Below are 13,063 nucleotides of genomic sequence, written 5' to 3'. Positions count from 1 at the left end.
TACAATTCCATAATTAATTACGCGAACAACGTGATACACCATAAATCACACATAGATAATAATAAAACAACACCAAGCTGACAGAAGCTATACACATATTTTATTTATTTAATACTTTCAGAATTACATATTTAAATAATTCAGAAATACACAAGTCGTTATATCCTTCCCCCCTTAAAAGGATTCTGTCCTCAGAATTTGATCTAACTAAATAAGTGAGGATATTTGTCAAGCATATCTGACTCTAAATAACAAGTAGACTCTCCTACTCAAGGATTTCAAACGTACTTACTATAGATATACACTCATTTCCAAGGACTCGCCTTTAACGATCAAGAATTTGGATTAATCACTATATGCAAAACAAACTTAGACAAGAGCCCATTGGCTCCTAATCAATCACTTAATTCGAATCAGATACTTATCGCTTTAGCATTGACAGGAAAAACACACTATATGTACACACTGTTGTGACGGTAACACCAACTCATGAACAACTTTATCTATATTTATCAATACCTCGAATGGTTAACTAAATTTAAGACTCAACTTGCCCCCTCTATTCAGACTTATCCAATCTCTTTCAAGGTAAAACTTTTACTAACACTACTGATCCTACTTCTATATTCATACTCTCTCTCGACACAAATCCGCCATCTTTCTTTGACTACTCTGAGCTGCTTCAATCAATATCATTACGCCCTTGGTGTGCTGGATTAACTTATGATTTGACAACTTCCTTTTTCCCACTTTATCTTAATAAAGTGGGGACCTACACTTGCGTCCACATAAGACTTGGTAAAGTGGCATTCTAAAGATGACATCGATGATAAATTATCATCCCAGTTTTCCTTAAAACTCAACCTCTCGACATATCTTATTTTTTCTGAATCGCTTCCTCACTTTGACCCTTCGTTTAAGGATGATAGGCGGTGCTCATTTTCAACTTAGTTTCCAAACATTTAAATATATCCTATTCATTTCTATCAGTTAAGGCTGAAAAGTAATCTCAAATATTCACTTATTATCACCTTTAGGTATTTAAACTCATATTCCACTATTTCCAAATCGTTTACGTCCAATCATTTCTTTCTGCACAAGGCATCTGTTACCATACGACTTTGTTTAGGTAGTTGATAATGGATTAATCATAATCTTTTGTTAACCTCGGTCAAAATTTCATACTTGAAAACTCAACGTATAGTTGCTTCCCTTCTAATCTTTGGAGGAAAATCCTTGGGCTATCTACACAGATTTTCTTATAGACAACTGATGCACTTGTTATTTCACATAATATCACCAGAGCTTGTAATGCTCATAACTCATTTTATTCGTAATCTCTGATAGGTTCTCAGGTCAAGTCTTAAGTTAATCCCAGAGACATAACACACTTTTTGAATTAGGTCTCGTAAGTAATTAATTCTGTATAGGGGTCACTCATTTTTATTTGTTATTTTGTTAAATTCTCGATAATCAATACACAATCTCATAATTTCATCCCTGTTCTCCAACAACATCACTGGTACACTTTATGATTCGCTCCTTGTAAAACCACTCCTTGGTCTGCCTTTTCCACTAGGCTTCTGATACTTCGCCTTAATTCTTTGACATGACTAACACTTCCTAATCCATCTTGAAATTTCCTTCTTATAACTGGCTATAAATCTTCTTCTTTAAATTCTGTATATTTTGGCATTTCTTGAACGAATTAAATACTTAAGATTGTAAATTCCCTTTAGGATCTCATTCCTTAATTCTACCACTTGTAGCATCCAAGTTTTGAAAGAAATCTGAGGATACCGTGATCATTCTTTTAAGTGTATAAATTTCCTCTCATTAAACTGTTAATATCGTGATCGATTATCTTCTCTTGCTAACTGTTTAACATCGTGATCCACTATCTTTTCTTGACATCTCTTTATCTTTTCTTAACAACTCTGACTGAAAGGTTATACTACCCATCCTTGTTTCCTTTGGATTATATATCTGACTTCCAACTCCAACTTCTGAAATTCTATAGGTAATTCTTTTCAGTGCAGTCTCTATGTTTATTTTCTCCTTTTTGCTTATCATTTGCCACTACATTTGCTTTTCCTTGTGAATACATACTTTAAACTCTTATGGTCCGTATAGATCTTACACCTTTCTCCATACATATCATGGTTCCCAATCTTTCAAAGTGAATATTATTGTTGCTGTTAATTCCCAATTATGAGTAGGGTACTTCTGCTCATAAGGTTTCGGTTGTCTGGATGCATATACAATAACTTTATTGTGCTGCATCAACACACCTCCTATTCCCTTATGAGAAGTATCACTACCACCTACCAAATCTCCTTGATACTTTCAAACTGATAAAACAGGTGTTGTGACCATTCTCTCCTTTGACTTCGTAAAACTTTCTTCACACTTTACCATTTCATATAAACTCCTCGCTATTCCTAGTAAAATTCATCAAAGGTGTTGCAATCTTCTAGAACCCTTGAACAAATTTCCGATAATAATTGGCCAGTAATGAAACTTCTTACTTTTGTTGGTGCTTTTGGTCTTTCTTTATTAAAAAATAACTTTAATTTTTGCTGGATTCCCTTTGGTCTCCTTCTCACTGACTATTTATGCTAAGAATTATACTCCCTGCCATTAAAGCTCTCACCTTGTAAACTTTTCATACAACTCCTTTCTTCTTTGACTTTCCAGCTATCATTAAATAATTTGCATGGTTCTCCTTTGACCTTAAGTAACACAAATACATCTTATCCAGATCCTCCTTCAAACTTATGCTCATCAAATTTAAATATTACTGGTATATCAGTTCATCCAAATAACATTACTAGAATTTTATAACAATAGTACTTATATCCATAGGTTCAATCTTCAATTAGTAATATACCCAGTCTTAAATCAATCTTATAAAAATACTTTGCTTCTTTCATTTGATCAACAAATCATTGGTTCGAGGTAACAGATACTTGCTGTTGATAGTAAACTTTTTGAGATTCCGCTAGTCGACACATAATTTCATACTTCCATCTTTTTATTAATAATTAGTACCGGTGCACCTGATGGGGTACACTAGGTCTAATCACTCCTTCTTCTAATATTTCTTGCATTTGCTTTACTAACTCCTTCATTTTAACTGGCGTTATTCTGTGCGGGGCCTTGAACACTGGCTTCATTTCAGATGCTAAGTCAATCGCGAATTTAATTTCTCTATCTGGCGGAAATTTTGGTAATTCATCTGGAAACATACCCCGAAACTCATTAATTACTATAAAATCTTCAAATTATCTTTGCTCCTAACTTCTATTCATAATCACCAGGGTGCTTACATCTTGGTCACCGTAACCCTTTAACTTAAATCATCGCTAACAAATTCTTTACCTTCCTTTTTCCTCTAAACCTCATCATATTCTCATTTGACGTCTTCAGAATCATCTTTTCATCATGTCGGTCTATCTGGTTATCACACTTAAATAGTTAGTCCCTTTCTTAGAATAATGTCAAATTCTCCTATCTTAAATGATATCAAATCCTCACAAACTTCTTACAAGAAATCTCAATTCCATCATTGGTACTTAGTTATTTGACAATTACACATTCTTGATTTGCTAGTCTTTTTATTCATAATGTTATCAATTCAACAAGGTAATTCATCTTATCGACACAACCTGGAGAGATAAACAATCAAGTTGCTTCCATATCTTTCAATACTTTAACGCATAAGGTATTCATAATAATCATCCATGTCATCACATCCGTATTCTGAATAACATATTTTACAGATAACTCGTAAACTCTCGTTCTTGAAGACGTATTCTTTATTGGAGTAGATTCCCTGGACTCCTAGTGCATCCCTGACTGGGCTAGTGATTTGCAATTCTCACCATATGCCCTTATTTTCTTTCCATGCGTGAGAGATAGATGGAAGTTTGCCCGCTTGGTTTATAATACGTTTATTTTTGTTTGAAAAACTCTTGCAAAGAACGACAGTACGACGAAACAACTAGAAGAATTCACAATTTAGCAAAATTAGAGTTGAAAAGAAAGAAGAAGTAAGGATTTGAATATGAATGAGACAACCACATTGGAACTTAAGATGGCCAGTCTTTCGTACCATATGGCATACAGCACATGATTAGGTGGCGTCCCACCCGACTCTTCGTCATCCCGACAAAGCGTCTCACCATAACACTGTTTGTCCCAATCAGAAAGCAAAACTTAAGGGAAAATTAAATTTGAAAAAAATACAATATCCCCCTTTTTGATATCATCATAAAGAGTTTATTAAGAAAAGAAGTTCATAGATATTTAGGAATCAAAAAGGAATATACGCGGTAATATTGGAGACAAGAATGATACCATTGGTCACCATCCACATTTCACTTGTATTAATCTTTCAGGCTTGTTCAATCATATCCCAATTGTGTCATATAACAAATTTAGAAGGTACGCTGAAATGCCTTCTCAAATTAAGCATTATGGTAGATTCTTACTTATTAAGTCTTGCGTCTGCAACATCGCGCCTACACGTATAATACTTTAATAATTTGATCATAATGGCATTCTCACCAGATAACCTCGAGTGTCTTCCTTTTTAATTTAGAATAACCATGAATCATTCAACATAGTGATCCTTTTGTTAATAATATTCTCCTTTTGGAAAATTCTGGAAATCTTCCCAATCTTCTTCGGTCATGACCAGGCTTCTGTTAAATCAATGAATTCTTTGAACTCTGATAGTCCTAGTAATTGGATGAATAGATACTCTGTACGCTGATTTTGTTGTTAATTTTATCAAACAATATGTGCACCTTACTGTTAGGAATAATCAACTTCTTCATAATCGCGGGTTACTTTGTCCTCTCAATTAACAATACTAAGTCTAAAACAAGCATCCTTCCAGGTAATCCGGGTCTTTTAACAAACAAGAAACTCAAGTAGTATCTTGACAACCAAGGTTTAAAACTTATTTTATTCAAAAAGGCTTTTAGAAATTTTGTAAGGGAAAATCTTTTTTGAAAATTTCTTTTAAAAATTTTGAAAATCACAAATCTGGTTGTCCTTACTATATGAGTTGGTTGTTGTCCTTCCTACCTATAAAAAGGTACCAAATTAAAGGGACTATCACATAAAGGTCCATTCAATTCAATCTACCTTCTCTCCTTTATTGGGTCCATTTGCCTTCCTTAATCGACAAAAACTTTAGTTGTTATTGCATGTTATCTTATTCGTAGCTTCACATCAAAGCTTTCATACTGGCATTAACTTTGCATTCGTTAAGTAGAATAGGCTATCCAATGGTCAACAAGTCCGCTGATGTCACATCACATTGTTACTATAAATATATCACATCATCGTAACACTATTATTTAACTTCAAAAAGCTCCAAATCCGTAATCTTCTCTAATTCCCTTTCAAAACTTATCTAATCCATCCCACAAGCTAGTCATGGGTGGCCTAATTACTAATGGCTTCTTTTAACCTGATAATAACTATCCTCCGAAACACTTAAATCTTCTTTCTAAACTTCTTCTCACCTTTATTTATATCTCAAGTACTCACCATTTACTGTAACCCCCGAATCCATCCTTGTAGGTAGTGTTGCTTCATAGGACAAATTTTAAACTGGGGTATAGAACATGGTGTAGGGTAAACTGAAGAGATACACTCACAGTTAAAAGTACAGTAGAACATGAATAAGCATATAGAGGTTCTTGAATAGGTAGTCTCATATCAAGAGGTGGTAAAATAACGTAGAATAGTTTAAAGGGGTGCAACTATTATAATAGAAGGTAATACCATAAATACTGATGGAAGAACAAGTTGCAAATCAAATCTGAGAGAAGATGACGATTGTCGGACGGAAGACTCCGAATGATCAGATGATATAGGGAAAATAGGATCTGCCATTGCCGTTATCTGGAAATCACGTCGCAAGCTAAGAATCCCGAATCGCAACACAAACCGTGCCGGAGACCTACTATACCGTCTCACTCAAACTCATGACGTCTTATCTTTCTATTTCCTATTCCTAATCCTAACCCTCTACCTAATCCCGACAATCTAGGCTTGTTTCAAAGACTTATAACCTGCAGCTCTAATACCAACCTGTGACGCCCTCTAAACCCGGGTCAGAGGTTTGGGGTCCACAACACATACACAATATATAAACCTGTATATGAAATATTATTGGCAATGACCCTGCTTTACATAACCACGGATCGCAACAGGTTAAAGTATGAAAACAAGCCACAACCTTAACTTTTATTAAAACGTACCAAATTCCAACTAATTTAACTTAGATTTGATAATGAAATTACTCTTATAATCTTACTATCCCACTACCATAATAAGCTTCTGCTAGCCCGATCCAACTCAATCTGGAATCCTAGCTCACATATTTAATTGGGAAACCTCGCTATCAACCGTATCCTTTTTAACTATAGAATACATAAAAATATGTGCAAGAGTGAGCTAACTAGCTCAGCAAGTCGCAATAACAATAACTGAGGTTAAACAATGATCAAACAAGATGATTCAGAGGAATCAAGTTTCTTGTTAACTAATCATTAGAATTGGATATTCATTTTAAATTTTAAAACCAAGGTTAGGCTGCTGATCAGTCACGCACTAACCCCGAGCAAGGCACACAGCTCTGCTCTACGAACTGGATCCAAGGCACACATTGGCCTAATTCGACCACGAATCTGGTCTGACCACGAATCTAGTCCACATAAAGAAAACTATCCAATTTTAAAGCAGTTCAATATGATAAACAATATAACTCAATAAAACAAGATCATAATTAACAACAATAAAACATTTGTATAAGAGCATGGTGAAAATTCATAGGTACCACGAGGGTATGTCAAAGTATATAAAAGAAATGTCCTTCAGCCTATAGGAGAATCGGGTATTAGAGGAAGAATGATTTTATAAGGTTTAGTTCTTTGATGTCACAAGGTATGGTTGAGTATAAAAATTTATGTATGTTCAAATAATTCTGTTCCAGTGTTTGGTATATGATGGGTATATATTTGTGGAGTAGTATCGTATTGCTGTGGTTTAGTATCTGGAAAACCAAAAAGAAATGGTTTACAAAGAATAAGGCTTACGGCTCAAAGATCAAATGATGTGGCTCAGGTTCAAGGCTGAAGGATTCAAAGTACTTACAATATAAAACAGAGCTATTTTGAATACTTAACAATATGGCACGAGAGAATTTAGAAATATCTGCATTATTTTTTGAAAAAAGGTTTAGAAGTACTTGCCTTACAGGGATTTACAACTATTACTGATCAACTCTGAGCCGACTCTTCCGCTCAGGCTTTAACGTCCAACCACTAGATCACATTGGATTCGACTTCGACACTCAGGTTTTTCTGTTAAAACTCTACTGAGATCGTCGACTTACCACTAGGTTATCTTTAGTCCAACGTCCACTTTTGGTTTCCCGACTAGAACCTACAGGGTCGAAATACTATATGTTAAACTTCCAATTATGCTTGACATATCCTCATTAAAAATCTACCCGTATGTTAACAAAACCCGACCCGTAACACATACATTATTATACTACAGTTATTAGTTAGGGTTCACGTATTCAAAACTCAGCTTGATATTCACTTTCAGAAAATACATATACTCATTGTTTCAGAAAACGGGTTGTTAGCTTTAATTTATAAAATATATTCCTACGACACGGAGGTACATTTCACAAAATAGGGTTATTAACCATATGGCACAATATGCAGGTAGGCTCGTGCTACATTTATTTATAAGTACATAACTATATACACTCGACTGATATACCGCAATTTTACAGGATACGCTTCCGAAATTTGGATAGCGTTTCCTTTGTTTATCGGACTACCCGTCGAATAAAATCGACGTCAAATCCATAACAACAATCTGATTAAAACACAACAACCCATCACACTTGCAAATCCCAATCACCGATACAATTTTAGTTATTAATTATTATTATTCGTAGGAATCAGAAATGATTCATCACCGTCCACCGGTCGGCTCACCGAAGCTCTTCGCCGACGGTGATAAAATTCGCGGGTTTCCAAATACATCGGACATCCTTCGCAAATTTCATCGATTAAATTCTATAATTCTGCACAACAATCCTTTTTATTTCCCGATTTTTTAATCAAATGATCTGCAAAATTAAAAGTTCAGTTAATAAATAAACGAACAATCAATTAACACAGCATGACACACGCGTATCACGCGCCAACAAGCACAGACAGCACACAGTCCAAGATAAACGAAGAACAAGCAAGTGAAGCAAAGGTAATTACCGGGAAAAAGAAAAAATAGGGCGACAACACCAACACGACAAAACAACTGGTAGCAATAGGGGATGGGGTATGTGGTTTCCAACTTTCTGTTGTGCAAACACGTGTCCTAATACCACAAAATCTGATTTCCAGTCTCAGTTATACCTTTTATTGAGCAAAACTGCGGGTGGAAACGAGTCGAGAAAGTTCCAATTAAATATCAAAATTCTCGAAATAATTAAAAGATAATAAAATAGAAATTTCACAACTTTTTTAAAGCATTTTTGAAATACAACTCGTACCCGTATTTCATAATTAACGAACCGAGCTGCACTAGAAACAATTTCAAAAAATCACGATAATAGTCTTAAAATGTTACAAATATCCCAAAGTTTATGAAAACATAAATTTTGAAATTTTAAAACTGTTTTTGAAATGCAATTTATACCCGCTTTTATCAATTAAACGAAACAACGCGCGGGTGAAATTGATCCCAAAAATTTCCAAAATAATTTTAAAATTCCCAGAATATTATAAACTTAGTAAAATATGAATTTTGTGATTTTTGAAGAATTCTGGAATTAAATATGGATTTTACAAATAAATACAATCAGAAAATCATTTAAAGAAAAATAATTAATAAAATATTGATTTTTAAATTTTATAAAATCCCAAAAATAATTATTATAATTAGAAAACCTTGAAAACAATTTTTAAGACATTTCAAATATTTATAAACATAAATTTGCATTACATTCACTTTTAAAAGTGAAAACAATTCAATACAATTTCATAATTAATTACGCGAACAACCCGATACAACATAAATTACACATAGATAATAATAAAACAACACCAAGCTGACAGAAGCTATACACATATTTTATTTATTTAATACTTTCACAATTACATATTTAAATAATTCAGAAATACACGAGTCGTTATACCATTGGTAAAACTAATGCCATTGTTACCATATGACATATGTGTAACAACCTCCATTTATGTGTAGGTTTTGTAGTTGTGACAGTAGGGTATGTATATAGGTGTTTTAGGGTTTGTATATAGGGTTTATGTTTTGAAGGAAATAAAATTGAGTTGCTGCATAGCTCTAGAAATTTATATTTTTGAATTAATTAATTTTATCTAATGATTACAAATGATGTAGAATGTTCTTTATATAGATCATACAAAACATTCTAGAGAATATTTAGGGAGTTGATACATAGAATCTGTGAATGAACTTGATTACAAGATGCATGCATATATAATAAATAGATACTATGAATGTGAGACTGTACATGCAAGTGCATGAATTCCAACAGTCCCCCTTAATGCACTTATTTGACAACTCCGATGCGTTCACGTAAGTAGCAGAATTTTTCTTTGGGAAGAGCCTTAGTAAAAATGTCAGCAAGCTGTTCCTGAGTCTTGCAATATTGTAGCTTGAGCTCTCCTTCTTCAACTATATCCCTGATAAAATGATATTTAATGGCAATGTGTTTAGTCCTCTCATGAGACACTGGATTTTTAGTTATAGACATAGCTGACTTATTGTCACAGAAAAGAATAGTAGCTTCCTTTTGTTTTTCTCCAATATCTTCCAGAATCCTCCTCATCTATATTGCTTGTGATGTCGCTTTTACAGCTACTACATATTCAGCTTCTGCTGATGATTGTGCAATAACTTTTTGTTTTTTGACATCAATGAACAAATGTTTGTTCCAAGTAAAAATGCATATCCAGATGTACTCTTCATGTCATCTATGCTTCCAACCTAATCACTATCTGAGTAAGCAATAAGATTTAGGTTTTCTCCAGCTTTTTATAGGATCCCATAGTCAAGTGTTCCCTGCAAGTATCTCAAAATTCTTTTTTCTGTTCCAAAATGTGCCTGACTAGGGTTTTGCATGAATCTTAATAGTAAAGTTGCTGCAAACATTATGTCAGGCCTTATTGCTATAAGATACAACAAGCTACCCACCAAACTTCTGTAATGAGAACAATCTACCTTTGATGTTCCATCATCTTTGCATAATTTTTCACTAACAACCAAAGGTGTAGAAACTGGATTGCAATTTGGCATATTAAATTTGTCAAGAATACTTTTTGCATACCTCTTTTGTGAAATAAAAATTCCGTCAGCTCCTTGTGATACTTCAATGCCCAAGAAATCACTCATCTCATAAGACTTCATCATGTGTTCTTTAAAATTTTCCATCATTTCTTTATCATTTCCTGTAAAAATGAAATCATCAACATAGAGACAAACAATGAGGATCTTGCTTCCTTCTTTTTTCACATAGAGAGTTGCTTCATTCTTGCTTCTTTGAAATCCATTTTTCAGAAAATATGTGTCAATCTCTTTGTACCAGGTACGAGGTGATTGTTTAAGGTCGTACAGGGCCTTTATGAGTTTTTACACTTTGTTTTCTCCCCCTTCCACCAAGAAGCCTTTTGGTTGCTCAACATAAATTTCTTCATCTAGCTTTTCATTTAAGAATGTTGACTTAACATCAAGCTGAAAAATTTTCCACTTCTTTTGAGCAACGAGTGCGATCAAGGTTCTTATAGTCTCAAGTCTTGCTATTGGGGAGAATGTTTCTAAAAAATCAACAGCAGGCTTTTGAGTAAAGCCTTTAGCAACAAGTCTCGCCTTATGCCTTTGAATTTCTCCATCTTGATTTAATTTGGTCTTGTAGATCCACTTTAACCCGATAATTTCTCTACCTTCCGGATTGTCTACAAGCTCCCAAGTTTTGTTTTTCTCAATCATGTGTAGTTCTTCTTCCATTACATGCTGCCATACTTCATGTTTCTCTACTTCTTCAAAAATTTCTGGTTCACTAACCACAAAATTACAAGATTGATATATGTCACTCATTCTTCTGAATTTTCTTGGTAGAGTTTCATTATCATCCTCTGATCCAGATGTGTGAGTGTGTTGATCTTGTTCTTCTGTTTGTACAGGTTCTTCATTTTCTTCTAGAAACCTTGGTTGATTGACATGTTCCACTTATTTTGCTTTCCAATCCCAGACTGCATTTTCATAAAAAAGAACATCTCTACTAACAACCAGTTTGTTAGTTTCAACATTATACAACCTATAAACTTTAGTCTCCAGAGTATAGCCAGTAAAAATACACTTGATACTTTTTTCATCTAGTTTTGTACGTTTCTCAGCAGGTATATGTACATAACCAATGCAACCAAATATTTTGAAATAACTTACCAATAGGTTTTTCTCCACTCCGTGCTTCCATAGGTGTTATGTTTTTTATAGCTTTTGTGGGACACCTATTGAGTATGTACACTGCTGTGTTTGTAGCTTCTGCCCAGAACATCTTTGGCAGTCCTTTTTCATTCATCGTAGACCTGGCCATATCAATAATTGTTCTATTATTGCGTTCTGCAACTCCATTCTGCTGTGGACTATACCCTGCTGTGAGCTGCTTCCAAATGCCTTCATTTTTACAATAATCTTCAAATTCTTTAGAGGTGTATTCACCTCCTCTATCACTCCGTATGCATTTGATGTCACAGCCGCTTTGTTTTTCTACAAGGGCCCTGAATATTTTGAAAGTATTAAACGCTACTGATTTCTCCTTTAGAAAATAAATCCATGTCATTCTTGTAAAATCATCAATGAAAATTATAAAATACCTTTGTTGTCCCAAAGATTATGTTTTCATTGGACCACAAATGTCGGTATGTATAAGCTCCAAGCGTTCTTTTTCTCCCCATGATTTTCCTTTTGGATATGGCAGTTTGTGATGTTTTCCCATAATACAGCTTTCACATGGGTTCTTCTCACTTTGTAATTCTGGTAGACCAGTCACCATATTTCTTTCTGAGAGAAGTTTTAACCCCTGAAAATTTAGATGACAATATCTTATATGCCAGAGCCATGATTGGTCTTGAACTTCCGTCTTTAGAGCATTGCATTCAAAAACTAGTGGAAAGTTTTTCCATCTTTACTTTTGTAATGGCCTGATTCTTATTCTTTTTCTCAAAGATCTCGCATAAATTATCTTCAAATACCAGAGAATAATCATGTTCCAGAAGTTGTCCAACACTCAATAAATTTTCTTTTAAATCTGGAATTAGAAGAACATCTCATATATATTTGACTCCAGTTTTTGTGTTGATAGCAATTATTCCTTTGCCTTTTGCTTTTGCAACAGCTCAATTACCCATCTTCACCTTTGGATTTATTGCTGTATCAATATGCACAAAGATATTTTCATCTTCACACATATGATTACTGCAACCGTTGTCAATATACCAGGCTTTATTGTCTCCATGAAGGTTGTAATGATAAGCATAATATATTTGTTCTCCTTTGTTTTCCTCCTGTTCTTCTGTAAAATTTGCCTTCTCATAATTTTTAAATCTGTAGTCTCTTTCAATATGACTAAATCTTCTACAATAATTATATTGAGGCTTACCCTTGAACCAACATTTTGATGTTATATGACTGGTTCTTTTGTAGATGTTGTAAAAATATTTAGGTTTATAACTTGTACCTCTTTCATTCTGATAATTTTTATAATTGCTGTTATTGTTCTCTCTCCTGTTTCTCCAGTCTGGTTTCTTTTGTTCCTGGTTGTAAACACCCTTCTTTGCAGATTGTTGTGGCTTCACCTTTGCCTTGGACAAAAAAACACTTTCTGATTGCTCTGCCTATTTAAGCCTTCTTTTTTCATGTGCTTGAAGAGAGCCCATCAATTCTTTCACAGACAACTTGTTGAGATCTTTTGTTTCTTCAATAACAG

The 13,063-nt window shown here is 34.1% G+C and overlaps 1 pseudogene; it reads right to left on the bottom strand.

Annotated features, from left to right (window-relative positions):
- The window catches only part of LOC141716843 (cytochrome P450 CYP736A12-like), a 58,415-nt pseudogene that overhangs the window by 44,163 nt on the left and 1,189 nt on the right, over window positions 1-13,063 (bottom strand).

This window comes from Apium graveolens, chromosome 4 (assembly GCF_009905375.1).
Source record: "Apium graveolens cultivar Ventura chromosome 4, ASM990537v1, whole genome shotgun sequence".
Classification (NCBI taxonomy): domain Eukaryota; kingdom Viridiplantae; phylum Streptophyta; class Magnoliopsida; order Apiales; family Apiaceae; genus Apium; species Apium graveolens.
The sequence above is the reverse complement of the archived record's forward strand: the minus strand, read 5'-3'. Positions and strand labels throughout refer to the sequence as shown.